The 22,663-nt window shown below is 39.2% G+C and overlaps 1 long non-coding RNA gene across 2 annotated transcripts in view; it reads right to left on the bottom strand.

The window, feature by feature from the left end:
• Positions 1–22,663, bottom strand: part of LOC126503829 (uncharacterized) — an 87,847-nt gene that overhangs the window by 28,180 nt on the left and 37,004 nt on the right. For both annotated transcript variants that reach the window (XR_007592410.1, XR_007592411.1), the window contains exon 8: positions 4,861–4,953. This is a non-coding gene — a long non-coding RNA (uncharacterized lncRNA). The remainder of the gene's footprint in view (positions 1–4,860; positions 4,954–22,663) is intronic.

Below are 22,663 nucleotides of genomic sequence, written 5' to 3'. Positions count from 1 at the left end.
TCTCTCTCTCTCTCTCTCTCTCTCTCTCTCTCTCTCTCTCTCTCTCTCTCTCTCTCTCTCTCTCTCTCTCTCCCCCCTCTTTCTTCCTCTGTGTGTGTGTGTAAGGGGGGGGGTTTCAAAATCTCATCAGAATTAGATAAGAAGGTTTCAGAAATTTTTAAAATTTATGTATATATTCATGTCTATGTTGATCTAGGCTTCTTCTTGAGAGCAATATAATCTTTAACCTTGATCTCTTGAGGCTGGCATTTAAAGAAAATGAATCATAGAAGGCAAAAGAACAAAGATGCTGGAAATGTCAGGGGATGGAAGTTTGTCTGTCATGGCTCAGTTTCAAGGAGAACAGCTTTGATGATCAGTTTCAATAAGCTTTGCTTGGAAGTGAGCTCTTCTGACCGTGCTCACTACAGCAGCTTTGGCAGCTACTCGAGGCCTTAGCACAGGGCTAACTCAAGTTATACACTTGGATGAGGAGTGGCTACCTGGTCTATGCATATATCTTAGGGATGCAAAACTCCACTCCTTAGGCCCCGTATTGATATATTGATAAACGTACATTAACTATTCATATATTTATTTTTAAATATATTTTTAAATTAATAGAAAGACTTAATTCCAAAGGGGGGGCCTGAAATAGGCATTTTAAAAATAATGCCAAGTGCATCAACAATTCTCCCATGAAATGATTCCAATTCAGGACGTTACAATTTATGTAAAAGATCTTGACTCAGACTCAAAAGATTTTTCTCTTAGCAAATTTAAAGAATTTCAGGGTTTTATTTTTTATGGCTGTAGAGCCAATAAGAGAAATGGAATGAATTTTATGTCTCTAAAGAAAGAAATTAATTATTAATTAATAAATAAATTTTGGCATTTGCTCATACATAAACAGGATGTGATTATGAGAAAGACTAGAAAATTGCCTTTTTAAAGATGAACACTAACTTCTTATGATGATACTGAAAAGTCTAGAAGGGGCAATGCTGGGTAGAAATCTTAGCCATTCTTCATGGTGCGGCATTGGTCAAGTCAGTGTTGACATATGTCCCCTGTAACACTCCTCTATACTCTAAATTATACCAAAGGTGATTAATACAGCCATATAAAATGTCTGTATGTCTCTCATTCTGACACCATGACCTTTTCTCTGACTATTTCTACCCCTGGGTAGCTGAATTCACAGGCCCAGAACGGGTGGGCATGGAACATCGCGTAGGCTGCGGTGTATGAGAAAGCCTTGCCCCTTTCGGCATCGTGACTCCTCATTCTCAACAGCAGAAGACCTCAGCTACCAAACAGCATAGTAATCGGGTCGAGTACACGGCAGGAAATTGGTATTAGAGCAGATAATACACGTACAATCCCTTGCATACGTCCTGAACTGCATTACATAGCTCAATTATTTCTCTTATTATAATTACCGTGTAAAAATTATTTCATGTTTCCAAATTTTCTATCAGTCATTATCCAATATCCATGAAGGTAAATGAGGCATTTTGAAACAAGGAAAGTGTGGTAACTTCAGCGCAAAAGGCCACACACAGATACGACCAAGACTGCAAAACTTGCAAAACGTAACAAAAAAATCAACAATACGAATACTAATAAAAGCCCCCAATACTCAAAATATCAGTCACAAATTATAACTGCACCTAGAATACATGTTATCAGATACACAAGTTACCTTCAAAGAACTACATAGGACTGAATTCACCGTGACAATTTCCAGAAACATGGCGGTTACACCAAGGATGTGACAGAGAGTGGGTCGCAACGGGAGAAGCCCCAGGCTCTGGCTTTGCCTGGGATGCTCATTACCTAGTTTGACATTTGCTCAATTCTGCTGCCCATGGCCACAAAGCCTGATTTGGAGCAGAGCCAACTTGTGCCCCTTATCATGATAAGGCTATTGTTATATAGACATGACACATGGTCGTGGGATGTTTTAAAGGTTGAACCAATCAATGAGGACCAGTCAAATCTCCTTTTGAAAATACTCTCTTGGCGTCCACAAAGACCACCGAGCTTGACTCTGCTGTGGATGCTCTTGCCAGTGTGCCCTGAATCCTCTTCCTCCGACTCATGGGACGGCTTTTCCTACCCAGCCCTCTCGTGGCTTGAATAGGTTTAATTATATCTCACATGTATTTAAATTTGATTTCTGCCTTCCAGAACATCAAGCATGTAAGCGAATGCCCGGAATCCCCTCCTCTGCTTGCCTTAGTCTCCGGCGTCTGATGCCCTGTCTCCTTTCTGTTCTTAGGTCTTAACTTATTATCTCAGAGACCTTGAGAAAATGATTAAACCTCATTAGGACTCTTAGACAACAATAACATACTGTAATACCCTGACAGAGGTGGCTCATACTACATGCCAGCTGCTGATCATACAGTCGGTGCCTAATAAGTGCCCCATCGCTAGCACAGCAGCAACAGAATCATTGGGAACTAACACGCTTTTTGAAGGACAGCATAGGCTCCAGAGTCAAGCTTCCTGAGTGGACTCAAGGCCCGGCTTTTCTCCACTGATAAATCACAACAACGAGTGTTAGCATCCACCTCAACGAGGAGTAAGAATTAAAGGTGTGATTGCAAAGTACCACATGGTAAACGATGTTGCCAATTATTATTGCTCTGCCTTCTAGGCTAATTGGTTAGTTATTTGCTGTCGTTTAACTCATTTCAGTCAAAACAAATAAGGGCTTTGAATGTGAAAACCTGGGGCTACATACATAGTGATGCCATGCACACACACAAACACACACACACACACACACACACACATATGAGTGTGCGTGTGTGTATGTGTGTGTGTATGGCATGTGTATATGTAATACATGCAATACATCTACATGTGTTTACATATGATTGATGATGCATGAAAAAGATCCTAGATGTAGCACTATTTGTAATAGAAGAAGAAGTACTATAATGATGTCATGAAGTTACTAGAATAAGTGGAGAAGTTTTGGGATGAAGTGTTCCCTATGACTCATTTTAAGCAAAGAAAGGCATAGAACCATATATGTTGGAAATCACTCTTCTATAGGATAAGAATATTATATTTAATTTATATGCTGGGAGATGATCTGTAAATATTATGCCAGGAGTTTCTCATGATGGATGCCTTAATAGGAAAAGGTCTTGGAATAAAAAGAATTTCTTTTCACAGTATATAATTTCCAGCTGTACAAATTTCAGATATATACTTGCATGCACATACCTTGTGATAATATATTATAGTCGCATACACACATACTTGCAGGGCTTTTATAAAAATCAACACATATAAGGACTTTGTAAAGAAACGGTTTGGGAGCAGAGGTTGCAAGGGTGGAGGGTGGATTTTGAGGGACAGCGAGATGAACTGGTTAGGATATATAAGTGAAATGCACAAAGAACCGATAAAAAGTTAATAAAAGAAAGTTTGTTGTTCTTGCTTGAATGGGTAGTTGATTTCAGTTTTTGTAAAAATAATTCTATAAGTTACCACTGTCCCACAGCTAGGAATGGTCATTACAGCTTTTGTGTGCCTGGGTGATGAGCAGGGAGACCACAGAGCCTTTTCTGTCCAGCCGTGCCACAAGACCTCACTACTTCCTGCTGACAATCCTCATCTCCACACGGCTTCCAATGCCATTTGTAGCATGAGTTGTTTTCTTCATCTACCCAATGTCAGAATGATGACCTGCCTGCAGCCTCATCTCTGTCCTGCAGCGTCTTCTCTACCCAAGAACGCCTTCCTTCAACAAGATCTCATTCAGAGGGAGGGATTCGAACTAAATTCCCATATTTCATCCAAGTCTAGATTCATATCAAGTAAGGCGCTCGCTTCTCATGCACGGAAATACAAATGTTTGTTATGAGAGAGAGAGAGAGAGAGAGAGAGAGAGAGAGAGAGACATCCAGACCTCTAGATGACAGAGGAACGTGGCGTTTAGGCCTTCTGCTGTGGCAAATGAAGCCACTTAGCACAGGTTCCCTGACTGTAATAAAGTGTGAAGTGATAGCCTATAGTTGGACATGAGTTTTAAAAGCCAAGGCATTCCTTGACATCCCAAGTATACAAATCCAATAATGTAATGCTCATTACAAATATCATCTCAAGGACCCCTGGTGTTAGCTAAGAGTCTATCAAGAGTCACATTTCCCCCACATACGAAAAGAATGTGTTTTTTAATTTTTAAAGGTGCAACTATCATTGTTAACCTGTCTTGGGACTAGCTGGTGCTAGCCATTAGAATACCTAAATTGGAAAGGGGCAATGGTCTTGGGTAGCCCATGGCTTCAGTTACCTCATTGTAAAACACGCACCTGACTTAAAGGAGAAAGGCCATTGCTAAATGCATTCGTTCAGAGGCTAGATGATATGGCCAACACCTGAAGATACTTACTAACTAAAGGGTGGTCTCATCCACAGCATGAGCACATTCCTTCCGATGCATTCTCAACAGTAGTGGGTAGAGAGCGCCAACTATAGAGTATGAAGAAGTGCTCTTGCTTTTAGCTTTTCACTCAGAGAAAATTTTATCCAACAAATGGATATATTCCCATGTGGCCAGTGGCAGTGCCTATTCCCTATACCTATTCTCAAATTTAAGTGGCAATGGGAAGTCCTGTGAGTATCAGTAAGGTATGGATTCTGACTCAGTAGTTTTGGCTAGAGCTTGACATTCTTCATTTCTACCAAGCTCTCTGGTGATGGCAGATACCCTGGCTGGTGGCCACGGAATACCAAAGCTATAGTCTACTTTGGACAGTACAGAATATATGAATGGCATGCCTGATAACAAGCATGGGAACATTAACGTATAAACTCATGCAAAACCAAAGAATATCATTTTTCTCCTTTCTCACTTACCTTGCTGAGCAGAATTTCATCATTTCCAGTCTTGAGATTCAACACAATTGTGCAATAAAAGCATGATTTTTAGTTTATTCCTCATGGCAGCTCCTGGAAGATGCAAAGGAAGGAAAAAGAAATGATGATGTAATTCCTAATGAAAAGAAGGGTCACATCTTCCAAGTGTTTTTTTTTTTTTTTAAGTAAAGACACATTTTCTTTTAACCTAGATCTATTTTCTTTCTTGTAACACAGGAAGACAGTTATAGATTATATTCATCCTGTTTGGCCCAATAACAAAATATGGTATTAACACAATCCTTTCAAGAAACTTCTCTTGTGCAACTAAATATTCATGTCTTTTCCTTATATAGCTACCTAGAGCTAAATAGTTTAATCAATAAGACCATTGTAAGCGGATATGGCATAGTTTGTAATAATTCTGGAAGCATCTGCTGAGCTTCAATGATTATTTATTTTTGCCAAGAGCTAATTCCCTTGAATTCCTTGAGGATAATTGTTTTAAAAAGAGAATGGGGAAATAATAGTCTGAATTTACAACTCTAGCATTCAGGTAAAATCTTACAAAAGGATATAAAATTCAGTCCTGTGCTGTGTGTGTGCTGCGTACAAATCTATATGAATGTTTATGGGTGGAGGTAGGTGTTTGCACGTGTAGAGAGGTCAGCAATGGATATCAGGTGCCTTGATTGATTTCTCTACCTTATATATTGAGGTGGGGTCTGTTGTTTGATCCCAGAGCTCACCACTTCAGGTAATCTACCCAGCCAGTCTGCTCCCAGGGATCCCCTGTCTCTGCTTTCTGAGCACCAGGAATACAAGTAGGTCTTCATAGCCACCAGACATGTATGTGGGTGCTGGGACCTGAATTCCAGCCCTCGTGATTATGTCGCAGGTAGTTACCAATTGAGTTGTCTTCCCCAGTCTCCTCATCATGGCCTTTTAACTGGCTGTTCATGCTCACGGTCCTAAAAAGGACAGTCACTCAGCAGACTCTGGGACCCGAACCTGGTCTTCTGCCAGTTCATGAGGCAAAGATGTTCAAGGAGTTAGGCTAGAGCTACAATGCGAAAGTGATAGAAAGGAACAGCCAGGGAGTCTATGCAAGGGCATCGGGAGAAAACTCCTTCGGGAGAAACTATGTCTCCATCTCAACAACTGGTCTCTCTACACATTCTCTGGAGATAAATTCAAAAGAATAACATGGAGACCTGGAGTGATAGGGGTCAACTTTCCCTGCTCAGATGCCACTAGGAACTAATAGGAAAGCAAGTGAGGAATGAAGTAGGAGAACTGGTAAGCACACGCGCCGACAGACAGCACGGTCAGCGGTCTGAAGACAAACTCCAAGGTGAAAAGTTACGGTCCCCGAAGCATTGCATCAATGGTCTCCATGGCCACCACCACCACTCCAACACACTTCCAGAAACATAAAAATCACAAGAAGGCACAAACACAAAACCAAATCATTTTCATCTGTCTTGACCTATTTCATGTAGGAAAGGCCAAATAAGGCCTTTAAAGAAGTCCACATAGCAGAGAATCTCCACAGGCTAGAGTATGGGCATTTTAACCCACTATTAGAAAAGCATAGAAATCAGGTAGGTGTGTAAGTTATGAAAGCAAGCAAGCAAAGGTGAAGGAAACCAAGTGAAACACACCGAAACAACCCGTCTATGCTCGGCTGGGTTCTAGGTCTTCTCTCTTGAGTTGAAATGCTAACTGGCTAGGTAAATAAAACTGTATCCCAGTGGGTAGCAAGCTAGACATCGTATAGATAGAAGAGTGAAGCTTATCTTTGGTATGGGGCTCTGAGCAGTTGTGCTACAGAAAGGTTGGGCCACCATTCCCATCTCTTTCCTGCGGAGTTATTCTAAGCCTCCATAGGAGAAACAAAATTAGCCTTGAAAAATCAGAGTTCAGAGATGGATATCTCACAGGAGCTCCAGGGGGGACCACAACGGAGCATGCTATATAAACAATATTGTAATTACAATGATGAACCTATTCTTTATATATATTATTTAATCTTTCGGTGTATCTGAGAAAAGCATTTATTCTGACAATCCACTAAGTGCTATTCGTAGATGTAGTTTACATATGTTTGAATAAAATCTGTGCTAAACAGAACAGACACAGCAGACAGCTATGTCCCCATCTTCCTCTCCAAGAAACATTTGCAAAACTCTTGAAGGCCTCTGGCTTTTAGGAGACATCAATTCCTTGCTTGGTTGGAATTATTCTGACAGCTTTGACATTACGATATCATCACAAGATCATGGAATACTTAAAATTGAAGACCCTTGAGAATTAAAAGTAAAAATAACAAGTCTCCCGAATGCTTGATCAATATCAAAGTAATTCACATCAAAACTTGACAACTTAGAGTTCAATTAGCCATCACTCTGTGTGCTTTCAGGGGCATGGCTAAAAACAAACGACCAAATAATTCTAAATAACTCTTTTCTCAGTATGTCTCTATTTCTGCTTCATACCAGAGCATACATATTACATCTTAAAGATTTTTTTAAATGGCATCTGATCCAGAAACTGATTTCTCTATATAATTTGTTCTTATTTTCTCTGGAACCCAGATTTCCTCATTCTCATAAAAAAAATGATGTTTTTGATAAGTTTTGGTAGAATCTCAAAGTAGGTTCTGCTCCCCCCCCACACAATATGGTCTATTAATAAGTTTTTATGCTATTATACCAACTTACAAAACTGCAAAGACTGATAATTGTCATTTTCTTTGCATTTGACCTTACTCCATCAGATACATACATATTAGTTGATACCTGAATATTCTCAAATCTGATAGTCTTGTCCAGAGTAGTTAATTGTGGTTTTTTTTCCTTTTCTTTTCTAGGAAGCTCATCATGCCACAAAGAAGTTTTAAAAAAATGGTTTTTTTTTGTGAGTTTTAAATAACAATTTTTGTTTGCTTGCATTATTATGGGCTTACTTGAGGACTCCTAGCTAGAATCGGAGTTTGGAAGGAAGAAAGATGAAACAGATGCAGTACACAGCTAAGATCAAAGAGCTGCATCAATTCATTCCCAGAGTCAAAATCCAGCTGAGCCTCAGAGCTCTGCGGCATAATAAGAAAGGTTGAATGAAACATAGGGATTAAACAGGTGGGCTGTGTCCTGCAGAGGCAAGGGAGGGGAGCCCCACGGAGACACTTGTAAAGACACTTTGGAAGCTCACACCTGCTCCTTCCCAAGCACGCTACAGGACACTAACGTGGCAAAAGACACCCTAGCTTTAAAGAAAGGAGACTGCGGCCAGCATATGGGCTTTCTTCTTCCAGATAATTTCTTTCCCGGTAAATGACAAATTAATAAATTGCTTCCATTCCTCCAAGGTGACTTATCTTTAAAAATAAGGGAGGAACTAGATGATGTAATGATTCCGGGGCCTGGAAATCTCATTGGGGGATGTCTCCCTCATGGGCTTTGTCTTCCTCAAATAAAGAGAGTTTTCTTTCTTAAGTCAGCCTTACAAACACTGGTCAATATAATTTAATTTTGCAGTCTCAGTATTATTTTCAGTCACATGAACAACCTCTCAAATGTTTTATAAATCCATTGCCAAATTCTTTTCATGTCAGCACACATCATGTAACTTCGCTCTAGGCACTAAAAACAAAGTTCAGGGATTAAAAATACTTAAAAGATTCTGTTCCTGTGTCATTTATTGCAATGTCCTTAATACAGTGTAAGCTTGTAACTACTGATGAATTATTCTGAACATTAAAATAATCTTCTTTGAAGAAAACTGAGTTAGAGTTAAGCAAGCTAGGTCTTTAGCAAGATAGAATGACAAGGGTATACCAGTACTGTTTTATAAGATAAATTTCAAATCATATCTGTAAACTCTAACTTGAGTGCAGATTAACTTCCTCAAGCACTGAACATTCTGAGATTTAAAGATGCAGTTAATACATTCAAATCAATGTCAAACATTAGCTTTTATTGTATTCACCTAAATAAGGAACATCCAATTAGCAGCTAGAGCAACATGACCTCCCTCATGTGGGGTTAAAGTGCAAGCTTTGGCTTGCTGTTGACCTTATTATATATTTCCTCGTTCAACCACGTTTGTAGAATGTTGGCTGCATAAGACAATGTGAGGGACAAAGAGAAGAATCATACATGAATCGCAGGCAACGAAGAGAAACCCTGAGTGCCACATATATGCAACAAGAGACATCTGTGACAGTAGACCACTGTGGAAAACATACAGAAGTCACATGGAAGAAGAGAGGTTAGGCTTTGGACTTGGTAATGAGAGACAGGGAGAGAAGAGAGTCAGCTTTCCTAGGGGGAAGGACCAGACATGGACTGGACTAGACTACACTGTGAGTGAGTAGGTGGTCCTGTTTGACTATGGAGTGGGGAAAAGTGCCCAATAAAAATGACCACAGAATTCAGTATAAGAAGTCTTCAACACTCTATAAGCAAATTAAATTTCTTTCCCAGTTTTTCTCAAAGTTCAGACTTGAGAATCACCTGCCAGGCATTCTGCTCAAACTTGCAAGTGAGGAGACCCATTTCAGATCGTGAGATTTGAACACATCTACAGGACACATTACTTTAATTTCTGTGACATAGCAGGAAACCCTAAGAGCATTTTGGAAGATGAAAAATAAAGGAGAGATGACAGAGACACTGGGCAAGACGTTTAAACCTTCTTATTTTTATTCAGTAACAACAACTATTTTGTTGTCCACAGTACACATCAATTGTTTCACTTTTCTTAAAAGCATAATCTAAAATCTCATTAGGTTATCCCATGTTTCAATGTTCCGGATTACTTTTAAGAATGACTTTGACATTCAAGGGGTGTTAGCCGAACCCTTTGATTTTAACCGAATACCTTCTATTCTGCTTCTAGTCTTAACTCAAGTGCCATTTTTAGGGGTATAAATTAACTCTGACCACTCAAACAAATACATGTTAGGTTGGGTAACCATTAGATAACACAGAAGAGCACCAACAACACTGTTCCGTGGCTTCAGAAAAAGAAGTAATATTCACTACTAGTGAAGAGTCTGAAGAGGAACAAATGAGATTGAAATATATCACCTAACTTCTAAGGTAAATAGTGATGTGTTCTCGCGGCTATTGATGTCTAAGTCTTAGTTTTCAGAAAATGCTCGATTCATGGTGGGTACAGAGAACGGGACACTAATAAGACTTCCCACTGCGATTTATATGCTGCAATCTCATTTTAATTTTTTTAACATGAACAAAAGCTCTTTTTTAAAAAGGGAAATTTAAAGGTAAAAAAGAACGTGTTAACGTTCAAGTACTTTAAATATGTATGGCTATTTGAAAAAAATAAAGCTCGTCAAAGATCTCGAAAAACTCCAGACAATATCGTCAGAAAGATGGTGGTTAGGAGGGAAATCCGGCACCTGCTCCTCCTGCTCAGTTAAGCCTCATATTTTGACGCAATTACAGCCTTTAAAAAATCACTTAGAAAAGTTAATGGATACACGTACTGACTCCTGCATTACAAAGAACCTTTTATCTTAATTAATCTATCAATCTTTTCATTGAGAGAAGAGAATTTCAGTTTGCAATTCTCAAGAAATAGAATTTGGAATAAACACCTCCATATGGTGGCTGACTAATTTCTGTCATGTCATCATTCGATGACTAAGGCCATCCTCCACCCATTCTGTGACTTAGAGGGACGAGGGAGGGTTCAGGCTCTCATAGAATACTGAAGCTCAAACAGGAAGCACGTATCAGCAATTCATTATGAAACGGATGTCCCAGAGATACTACTGAAATCAGTAACTCAATGCTGAGCAAGAAGGACCCTTGTCTATATTCATCATAACAAGGCCTACAGCAACATAACTAATTTATGAACTTTTAAGGTTAGAAAAAATGCCTTTGAGAATTTAAATACTTTCATGAAGAATTTAATTCTACCATGAAATTCACAATTGTTTTCTTATTTGGATTTTCAAGCAGAGGATTTTAATCAGAGTTAATTCCAATGTTAAGGAACATAAAGAGAAGGCTAAATGTCAAATAGTTAGGACATCAATTAAGTCAATTTTTCAAACATTTTTAGTATGATAACACATATCCCTCAATGACTGTTTGAGACAATGGACAGCTCTATCAGGTCTAATAAGGAAAAATTGACGAAAAAAACCTATGATTTCAGAAATTCATATCAGCACATTGCCTCAACATTATTATTTTATTTAAGTTACTTTTAAAGTCGTATTTTAAAATGTGGGCATACTTGAGCAAGTATTCTTTTATTAAGTTATGGCACAAAATTATGCTCTCATAATTATAAAATTAGAAAGTTGAAGAAAATGAAAAGGTAATATCAAAGATGTCTCTAGATCTATGAGAAATCACCAACTCTAGATTCTGAACTATCACAAATGGAAATCCTATATCTCCCCTGTAAAATTGACTTGACTTTCAGAAAGTCTTGGAATCTAAAGAAAATACCCCTGATACTTCTCCCTGGGCTTTCTGTAGGTTTTTAAATACTTTTCAGCTTCACTGAGACCCGTTTATTCCCACTTATCCCACTCCTGGGGCTTATCACTCTACATCATATATTGATAAATACTAGAACTATACCATGCAGTATCTTATTGCACATAGGAGTAGTCCAAGACTCATTGGTTACCCTGTACTTTGTTATTGGAGAATTTTCTGAAAACTAAGGCATAGTCAGAAACATGTGCAGGAACACATCACTGTTTGCCTTAAAGTTAGGTGACTTATTTCAATCTGAGTTGCTCAAATCAGTGGTTTACCTTGAATTTCATTTCACAGTAGTACAGATATTTTTTTTCCTGGAATTTGAGATTGTCACTGCATGAGTCCTAACAGTGTGTGTGTCCTCATGTCTCCTTACCTTACCCTGGTACGTGCTAACAGTCTCCTACACTTCTCTAAGTGAAGGCTGACGTGAGTGTGCGCCGTCTATTGTCTGTCTGTTGTGTGCTTTCATGTAACTTTGGAGTTATTTTCCTTTCCTAGAACATCTGTTTAGTTCACCATCAGGAAAGTCTGTTCATTTTGCAGATATTTGGAGGCTTATACTATATGTTGTATCCTATATTGGGCATAATACTAGTTGATAAAGGTAGAAAACAGATAAATAGGTACAGTCCTAAACTGTCATAGAATTGTTTTATTTATTTATTTTTTTGTGGAGATAATAATGCTGAGATATCTCCTGGAAATATTTCTACCTCTACCATGTTTTGCTTCTGGTCTCTTCCTTTCTTCCAGTGAGAAATAAATACAGAATTCAAGCCAATGACAAGGTATGCATTTTTTATGATATAGACAATACCTCTTAGATGATATGTTAAAGAGCACTGAGCGGCAGGGCAAAATAATTAAAACATCTTAATGCTTAGGCTAGTTCTATCCTAACTATTAAAAAATTGGAGTGAAAATTAAACCAGTTGAATTTTAAATAGAAGTTACATAAATGTCATCAGAAAAATTGACTACTCCCTATATGTTTGCAACATTTCAAATTAACTTTCCACTGGGCATAATTTACTTCTGTTCTAACTCCAGTATGCCCAAGGAGGCTGGGTGGAAGTTCATGTCATAGTTTGAGCTTTGAAGGCTACAACTATTAACTTGCTTAAAAGTTTGGACAGAGTAGCACTTTTAAAATATTGATATTTGTCTCCTTCTGCATTGCTTGTACTGCTGCAAAACTTCTCACCGTTTTGCCTTGAGATGCGATTTGTACCTCATCATCAACAGAAGAATTCATTAATGTCATTATTAATTCATATTTTATTTCATTTCTGTAAGGCCCATGCTGGTCCCACTGAGATCAGCTCACTCACTGTGTGTGTTCTATAAAGTATAATCAATCTCTATTATGGTCATGAAAATGGTATTTGTCACTTTGCTGAGAAAAAAAAATCAATATATCATCTAAGGCTGAACAGGCATTTAATGCAATGAATTGAAGACTATTAGAGAAATTTAGCTTGCCAAGAGTTTAGGACAAACTAATCGAAATCCAGAAAATTCACTGAAAGGCTTGCTGATAAAATCCATGGATGTGCCATAAAAATTAATACTGGGGAATTAGAATAAGCTGTCATTTCTAATCCCGGCCCTTCCAAAAAAAATGGATTCAGACAATCAATTCTCAGAGGGTCACCGTTTAAAATTGAAAAAAAAAAGTGAAATTCATGTATCGCATAGCGTTTTTTTTTTTTTTGTACAATGCTGTTAAATAAAAGGCTACATTTTATATTTCTGTAAAATCTACTGGATAGATAAACAATTTTAAAATTGAAAAGCCTGAAATGTCATCACCTATTGGCATATTTTTATGTGAAAATTTTTTGCCTCTGGGGGTTGTAAAGATGGCATAGTCACTAAAAATGCTTTTTATACAAGGATGAAGACCTGAGTTTGAAAAGCAGAGCCTATGTAAAAAGCCCTAGGCAAGGACACTTGCCTCCAATCCCAAGAGCTAGGTGAGCAGAAATAGGCAAATTCCCGGAGCTCACTGGCAGGCAGTAAAGCTTGCTTGGTGCGTTCCAGGCTGGTAAGAGAATCTGTCTCAATAACATTAAAAAATGCAGATGATTCAGACACTTGAAATTGTCCTTTGCCTCAAGAAGGATGTTCATGCATGCATGCATAGACAAAAACATCCATATACACAAAATTAATTAATTCATCAATGACTCGAAATTAATTAATTATATGGTCTCTGAGTTTTGAGAAGCTACATAATATAGAACAAAAATGGTCTTAGAAACTTGGAGACTCTCAGGTACACGAGGCCCATTTTCTACTCAGACATACCCTCTACCATGTTCTGGCTTCTACTCAATTACTGTCAACAAAAATGAAGTTGGTGACATCTTCCCTTAGACATCTTCTTTACAGAATAACTCTTGTATTTACAAGACTCTTGGTCTTAGGCTACAAATAAATTCTACCATTAAAAATAGTTCTTCATTAATAACTTCATATACATTATAATTTCAGAAACTGGGTCTGTTACTTGTTCTTTAGATCGGACCATCCACAGTCAAGTACGAGTTCTCCTGATTCTTGGCTGAACACACCTATCAAGCAACCTACCCACTATTTACAGACAAAGTAGGTTTCTTATATTCTGTACTCAAGTCCTTAAGAATTCAAATAAGGGTTTTTGGATGTGCTGAATATTGTCTTGCTCGTTTAGATGAAGTGTTCCAATAGCTAACATTTTAGATTAAAATATATAAGTGGTAAGGGGTTGAGAATGAAGGAATGTTCTGGTTTGAAGCATGATTAATAAAAACGCAGGGTCAGAAATTGGGATTCAACCTGGAGATCCGAAAATCAAAACAGCCAGCCATTGGCTCTTACCTCGACCTCAGACTGAAATGGCCATTCTACCTCCTGGAATCTCAGAAGGAGACTATGTGTCTGAGAGCTGTCCCCTCCCATTTTATAATCCTCTCTAGGGCTGGGATGTAAGGCATACACCACCATCATTAATGGAATGCACCGTCCAGTTTCTATGGAAACTAGTGTGGCTACTGGGATTAAAGGTGGGTGTCATTATGGATACTGGGATTAAAGGTGTGCTACCATAATCTGGTCTGTAGGATTGACCAGTGGGACCATTTTACTCTCAGATCTTCAGGAAATCTTTATTTATTAAAATGAAATTTTAATACTGGTTGAGCTAGCCATCCATCATGGATTCAGTTACTTTATTTAGTCAGACTCTAGATCTATGGTTCTCCACTGGCCTGAGGCTGTGGCCCTTTACCACAGCTCCTCATGTTGTGGTGACTCCAACCATAAAATTATCTTCATTGCTACTTCATCACTGTGATTTTGTTACTGTTATGAATCATAATGCAAATATTTGATATACAGGGTATCTGATAGGTGACCCCTGTGAAAGGCTGTTCGACCCCCAAAAGGGGCCATGACTCACAGATTGAAAACTGCAGCTATATAGTTTTCAACTCCAAAGTAAGCACCACTGTCACTAGGTTAATTAACTCTGATTTTATTCCTATTGTCATTAGTTATTTCCCAGGATCTTCTCAATAGAAGCCATTCCTACAGGAGACCATGAGACATGGTAAGACAGGATTATATCATGGAAAACATGCAAGGTTAGGTGTGTTAGGATCCAAATCCTACATTGTTTTCACTAGCTCATATAACCTTTCTTAGAGACTTCTATGGTGCTGTGGGAAAGAGCAAGGGGAGAGGCTTTTCTAAATAATTTATATCTGTCCTCATGAAGAGGTGACATACAGTTCCCCAAGATTCAAATGGAGAAATAGAAAATGCTGCATTAATTTAAAAAAAAAACACCTATATACTTGCCTGGTAGAAATGATGCCAATGGACCCGTGAGGAAATCAAATATTAAACTTATTTTTCATTTCACTGCAGCAACTTAGCTGCCTCTTTTGTTCAACTGTGGTGCTGGTGGGTGTCACAAAGAGAGAACATCCCTGATTAATATTGATTTCACCTATTCCTCTGCAGGAAGTTGCTCACGGGGTGGAAAAAGATCAAGGAGAGTCTAGCCAAGGAATTCGAGCAACTAATATTTTGGTGAAAATGTCCCTCTCAGTCGGGGCAATTGTGTACTGAGACAAATGGAATAATCGGGTCTTTGGAAATTGGGATTATGAATATACAATGTACCAAGCTTTCCCAGCGATCATGGAACTTTTTCTTATTTGATAACTGTGAGTGATAGTCCCTCTTTATCTGTGACCAAGCTGTGGGGGCTCGTTTCATTTAATGACTTGCTCAATTGCAAAACAAGTAAGTGACTCACAGAAAGCACTTATTAGAAGACAACAATGAGAACTGGAGATCTTATTTTCTCTGTGCGCTCCATCTGCCTCTCACTTTTATGAGCAGAATTTCATAACACCTTCGTCAATTACTGGCACTCTCAGAAAATGCTTCTGGTGGAAGATTAGCTAGAAATCTCTACCAGAAGTCCGTAGCTGATTTCACTTACAAAGTCATGGAGGAGAAGATAATCCAATTAAATGAATTTCTTTGTATTCAACACTATGGAGAGTTATATGAATTCACCCTTAAATATGTGTCCTCTATTTTAAGTCTCGGAGTAGAAATGAGTATGCATGTATAGTAATAACACATTAGCTCCTGATTAACTTATCCACAAAGCTTTATTGACTACCCTCTCCGTGTCTGCCACTATACTAGATGGTATGGATTTGACTAAAGGAATTATGATTCTCCTCTTTGGGTCACTGTAGTCTAATTGGTAAGTCAAATCGAAACGCAAAGCCTCAGTCACTCGGGATAAAAAATAGCATTAGAGACCCATTTAAGTTCACAGATGGCTGCGGAACCTAGAAAGATAGCTGTACCATAGCAGGCTCTCAGAGAATACTAGTTGACTGTCTGAACAAGTCAATGAATCATTCCTGTGCCAGAAACATAAAGAAGCAATTTCTGTGCCTGTAAAAATACCTATGGTGGGGGGCATGGGAGTGGAGGATAAGAAAGTAACACCTGGCCTTAGGAGCATTTATCTCCAGAATAGCATGACCTCATTCAATATGAGAGAGGAAAGAATAGAAGGGAAAGGAAAGGAAAAAGGAGTCAGGTAGAAGGCTGGGAAGGAGAGATGGAGGGGGTAGAAATGCCCCCTGGATTGTTAACCTATGGGGAGATGATTATCAGGTCATTTTTCCTATGGGGCAGGCTCTTAGTTGGAATCTGGAGGAAAGCACAGGTATTTTTATGCATATCTCACTGAGACTCCGAGGTGCAAAGTGGTGTGCTTGGATTTAAGTGGTGGAGGGCAGAAATGAGACCAGCAAGTTCAGCATCTCCCACGCTGTATCACATCCCACAGAATGTATTAATGGAAAGTCTTTTTATACACGAAAGCAGACCAGCCAAATTTCTATGGCAGCAAATTAAAGGTTCGACTTCAGATGGCAACGGAATAGAAGCTCAAGGATCATCCGTGTGCCCACAGTGGAGTCTTCATAAATAAATCTGTAATGATCTCTCCCCAGAGGTCAGCCCCTATTATCCCCTATCAGCTCCACACAATGGGAAATGCGAGCAATTACAGAGATAGCGCCTACCATAAAGGATTAATGATTCCCCTAGTTAAAGCCCTATTCAAAAGATGAACTTTCTGAGAATTCATTTCACTATAAAAATCTCAGGAAAATTAAGGCAGAGATTCTTGCTTTGCTTTGCCTTACACAATGAAGAATCTAGGAAAAAAAAAGTTGATTCCTGTCTAAATATTTGCTGTCTTTTAAAGCTGCCTTGGGATAAATTAAGTCTTTCTGCCTACACCTCTGAGTCTTCAGCGGGGAAAAGTAGGGCCAGCTTCGAGTATTGAGTCTCTGCCTACCATGCCCTGTGCCTCGCTTCTTTTGTGTGTTTATGTTTTGCCCCATTGTCCTGCCAACCTTCTGGATGAGCATCCTACTCTGGGTAAACTAAACAAAGCCCTTCTCTACCCCTGATGCCAAGCTACTCAATGATGCCAAGAGGAGTGAAGTCCTAGCTCGAGGCTGCCACGACAGAGGTCTAGCCTTGGGTCCTAGTGTGACACTATACATCCCCATTTGCATCTCCTCAGCTCCATCCTCCCCGCTGGTCTTCAAAGCAGATGCTATGCACATATCTGTACAGCTCTTGTCAGCACTCTGATGACCATCCTACTTCCTACTGCCTGAGGACCAATGAACCCTAGATGTAGATTTTGATTCAATTTACTCACTGATAAATTTAGCATCTCTTCTCCATCTTGGAAGAGGGAGATGTTTTCATTTTCTTCTAAGGACCCTCTTCGAGCTCTAAGTAGCTGTCTAGGCAATGTGTGTCTCTTCTGCTTCTATTTCCTTGTAAGTGCCTCTCCCTAGAGCAGCCTCACTTTCTCAGAAGGCTTCCTTTGGTCCGGTCAGGCCTTGTAGGGACCACTTCCTCTCCTGATTTTACCTCAGCACCAGACTGCAGAAACTTTATGCAGCCTGTCGTGGCTGACTCAGTTTCTCCATTGTGCCATCATCCCTTTCCATGATTCACTCTTTCTGAGATAACTAGAAACTTCGTTTTTCTCCAAAGCTTAATGCAACTTCAAATCATCTTTCCACCACTTAAAACATAGTGAACCTTGACCCTGGGGCCTCTCTCAGCAAAACATCCACTTTCGCTTGGTTCTATGTCATAACTCCTGTCTTTTTTGCTCCATTCTGTATTGGCATGCTCTTCTATCAATCCCGTAAAACCAACAGGAGTGTCAAAATTGCAGCTGTGGTGTGGCACACTTCCTCTTGTTCCTATTCATTCTCTTAGACTTATGGGTCAAGGGGCGTATGACCGGCACCATGTAAGCACCAACTCCTCTACCCAGTAAAGAGTCTGAGAAGCGGAAATGACAAAGGAAAGGTTATGAGCTGATAACACTTTTAAGTCAATGCGTTAATGCCCCGCTGTGGAGGCTGGCAAGATAGACACATTTTAAGAACACTGGTCTCTAAAGTTTTGATGAAGCTTCATCATGAAAATGGATGTCTGTGCATTCATAATCAGGTCCTTACAATCACTTCCAGTTAGCTTAAAATTCAGTATAGATTGAGCCATAATAATGAACAAGTTCTGCATTTCCTGCTCAGCTTAAAAAATCCTAGCACGCCATGAAAAATAACTGCAAGTGTTGTGGTTGTGGGTTTGTGGTTAGAAATAACCACAACATATGGAGTACCAAGGAAAAATGAGTTTCAGGAGTTTCCATTTGACGTGAGAATAGGGGACAGAACAGACAGGTGGGATGAGTGAGGGGGATGTCACAAACCAAGGAAGTGTGCTGGACTCTGATCTGGAGTCTGAGGCAGTGCGTGAAGGAGGCACCTGAATTTTTTTAATAAGTGGCATGTTCAGTTCTAAAGTCAGCAAATTTGACTCTAAGGGCTGCATTAAATTTTATAGATGAGGAGGAAAAAGATGAGAAAGTAAGCAGATTTTCATGAGAAAAATGTCTTAGCTGTCTAATGAAAAGGAGCATGAAATCTGCCACCCACACGACTCGGGATTCTAGATCCATGTTCTTTTTGTATACAAAAGAGTACGGTTTATTAATATGACATTGACACTCAGTTCAAATTATTGGGAGTATATGACCAACTTTACCCAAGAGCATAGTCTACTGGTTTGTTGTAATTTATATTTTTGTACCTCTCTGTGTCACTCTCTGTGTGTGTATGTATGTATGTATGTATGTATGTATGTATGTATGTATGTATTTCCAATTGGCCCATATCATGTTGGTATTTGAACTAGACAGATAAGTAACTGAATAAGTTTACATAAGTAGCTGAATTCCTAGCACTAACTTAAAATCTTTAAAAGCTTGGGCCCAAGACAGTACCAAGGCTTTGTTTTAAAAGCAAGGCCACTTTACCAGTGACAACCTATCTTAGCAGAGAAAGAACATCTGACATTTATCACGGACTGTTCATCAGCACCAGCTACTGTATAACTCTCTTCATACAAAGCACGTGGCCTTCTGGATGGGGATGGGATATGGGTCAGAACTGAACTCCTGACATCTGATATCGACCCAGCCCCGCTCTTGGCACATACAGAGTTTTGCTGCCTTCACAGATTAGCTGGCATTTCCTGCAATGTTGGTGTTTATGACTGATTCACAATTCTGTGTGGATCCACAGATGCCTCACTTGCCAACAAATATACAACTGGCCTCTCCAGCTTGTGTGGGCTTGTGTTAAACATCTCTTTCTTCTTTCTAGACCCTGTCTGACTTGGAGTTAGCAGTGAGAACTTAATGTTTTCTTGATGTTCTTATTTACTGTCTTTGTTTTCTCTCTTCCTGGGTAAAAAATGTTGGGAACAGAACCCAAGATCCGTTGCACATGTTAGCCTTGGTAGTCGATCACTGAACCACAATTTTTCCAGATCCCTGAAATATTTTTTTTGAAAAGTAGGGAGAAAGGAAAAAAATCTACATAAGCTTATTGTTTTTACGTTAAATGTTTGCTTACAACAATGGCCTCTGATGCCAAATGTACAGCTGACTTTTAGCTACACTAACTACTTAGGTGTCTAATGGAACATGGTGTGGAGATGTACAAAAATAACACGAAAGCTCAGCCACTGTGCCAAGAGACGGCCCCAGAAAAAGAGGATATGAATGAGGAATCCCTGGACAGTCATCTATCACTTGTTAATTTTTACACACACACACACACACACACACACACACACACACACACAGGTTAAATGTCAATCTTTTGATAAAGCATTTCTTGGCTCTAATCACACAAGCTTGTCACTTTTGCACTCATAGGGACAGTAGATCTCTTTATTACAGCAAGTGCTCTGATGCTCTAAATCTATACTGGTATCTCATCAAGCGCTCATTTGTGGTGGTAAATGTTCACAATTGTGTCTCAGAGACCTTAACACCCTCCCCCAATCACGGTACTGATTGATAGACTGGGTGCCCCATAAACAGATGATTAGTATATTATTCTGTGAATTCAATTGTAATCACAGGTTAGATCTCACAATAGAGCAATGCTTAAGAATAAGAATGCATATCAATTTCAAGGAACTAAAATGGCCAATGTAATAATCAGAAAAGGCTCCATCGTGAAGGCTAACTAACATCTCTATATATCTTTGGCCATCAATTTCATTTTTTCTGACTGTAGAGGAAGCTCTATGCTGACATGGTTGTAACACATGAAGCATAATTGAGGAATCTAAATGGAGCCTCTGATCAGCTAGCTGCTTCTTCCTTGAAGTTCAACTTAGACTCACAACAGACTTGGGATGGTGGTATATATATATATATAATCCCAGCACTTAGGAGACAGGAGGCAGAGGCAGAAATACTGCCACAAGTTCAAGGCTTGGTCAACATAGCAGGAACCTGTCTCCACAAAGCAAACCAACAGAAACAGGATAAAGAAAGGTTCTCAAAGCCAGCATCAGTACCACCAACACAATGCTACAGAAGTCAGGGGTGTGCGCAGAAGGGTGAGCAAGGTAAAAGAAGCCAAGCTTTATCTTGAAAGCTAGGGCAGGGCGTGTTTCTGCTAGATAAACATAAACATGAGACTGACTGTTTTGTTTGCCCAATCTTTTCTTCTCATCAATTTTCTGCACATAAGTCTGTAGATGGAATGAACATTGGTACCTGCCCTAAAACCTGCTTCCCACAATTCCCCGGGAGAGACAGGTTTCCTATCTATTTACTTTTATATTGACTTCAAGATTTGTTTCTGGGAATGGTACAAAGAGAACAGAGGCCAAGGTGTCTTGTTTTGTCTAGCAAGCCACAGAAGGAGAGAATGTCTCCCATCGCTGTAGAAAGAACCTACAATGTTTGCTATGCTGTCTTTGTTATCTGCTTCTTTGAATTTCTTGAACCTCTCTAAACGCAGTAAGAAAGAATGTTAATTAATCAACACAACACTGAGCCTGTCCTCAGAGAGGAAGGCCGTGTACCTTCAGTACAGTGGGATCTCTATTATCTCAGGGGAACTCATTTAGTGGGGGCTTCACTCCTTGGTGACTTGAAGGATGAGGCAGCAGGTTTTCATTTTAGACACATACCACACAAAATGAGTTTAATTGTTATGGGTATGTTATTAAGACATTCTATTTAATTTTGATTATATAAAAATGCAAAAAAGTATTGACAGTGACATCTAATTTATCTTTATCTATTTCCCACCTGGGTATAACCCAAGGCCTCTGCTGGAAATATTAAAAGTAAGTCCATTGGGCATATTCCCATCTAAAGAGTGGCATAGGTGTATCTTGGGGGTAGACCTCAGCTTCCTGAGGAACTGATATCCAGAGTGGGGGGGGGTAGATCTCAGCTTCCTGAGGAACTGGTATCCAGAGTGGTTGTACCACTCGTGCCAGAAATGGAGGATTCTTCCCCTTTCCCTACATCCTCACCAGCATGGGTACCACTCCTACCAGCAATGGAGGATTCTTCCCCTTTCCCTACATCCTCACCATGGGTACCACTTGTACTGATCTTCATCATTCTGACCCATGTAAGATAAAATCTCAGAGTCATTTGGATTTGCACTTCTCTGATGACTAAGGATGTTGAGCATTTCTTTAAGTGCTTCTCATCCATTTGTGTTTCATCGTTTGAGAACTCTTTGCCTAACTGTATAAGTCATTTTTTAAATTGGATTATTTGTTTTCTTGATGTTCAGGGTTTTTTTTTTTTAGCTCTTATTTATTTTAGATAGGAACCCTTTATCAGATATATAATTGGTAAAGATAAGGAAATGGGAAGGATGTGGGAGGAATTGGGGGAGAGAAAAACAGGATCAAAATATATTTTTTTTTTCATTATAACATTACATATATAGTGTACAAAAGTTATTATTCAATTCTTTAAAATTTTTGTCATTTTTTCCTAGTAATTAATCTCTGGTGAATTAGAGATAAAAGGAAAAAAAATAGAAACAGTGAAAGGCCCTTCCTAAGAACTCCAGTATGCAGAGTGGCAAGTGAGGATGCAGAGTAATCTCTTCCAGCTCTTACAATGAGCCAGGTGGACAGGTGACTGAAATGCTTGGTGACCTCAGCTGATGAATACACAAAAGACTATCTGTATATCAGAGTCCTGGGCACATCTGGTCCTGGCATCTGTTTCCTCAACTGTACAACAGACAATAATACAGATGCCACAGCAGCTTAGATTAGGAATTTAGACAACTTGTATAAACTGGGGCCAATTTAGTTGC

Source organism: Alexandromys fortis, unplaced genomic scaffold, assembly GCF_014885135.2.
Source record: "Alexandromys fortis isolate MF-2015 unplaced genomic scaffold, M_Fortis_MF-2015_v1.1 scaffold_50, whole genome shotgun sequence".
NCBI classification, from domain to species: domain Eukaryota; kingdom Metazoa; phylum Chordata; class Mammalia; order Rodentia; family Cricetidae; genus Alexandromys; species Alexandromys fortis.
Note: the sequence above shows the minus strand (reverse complement) of the source record. Positions and strands in the feature narration are given on the sequence as shown.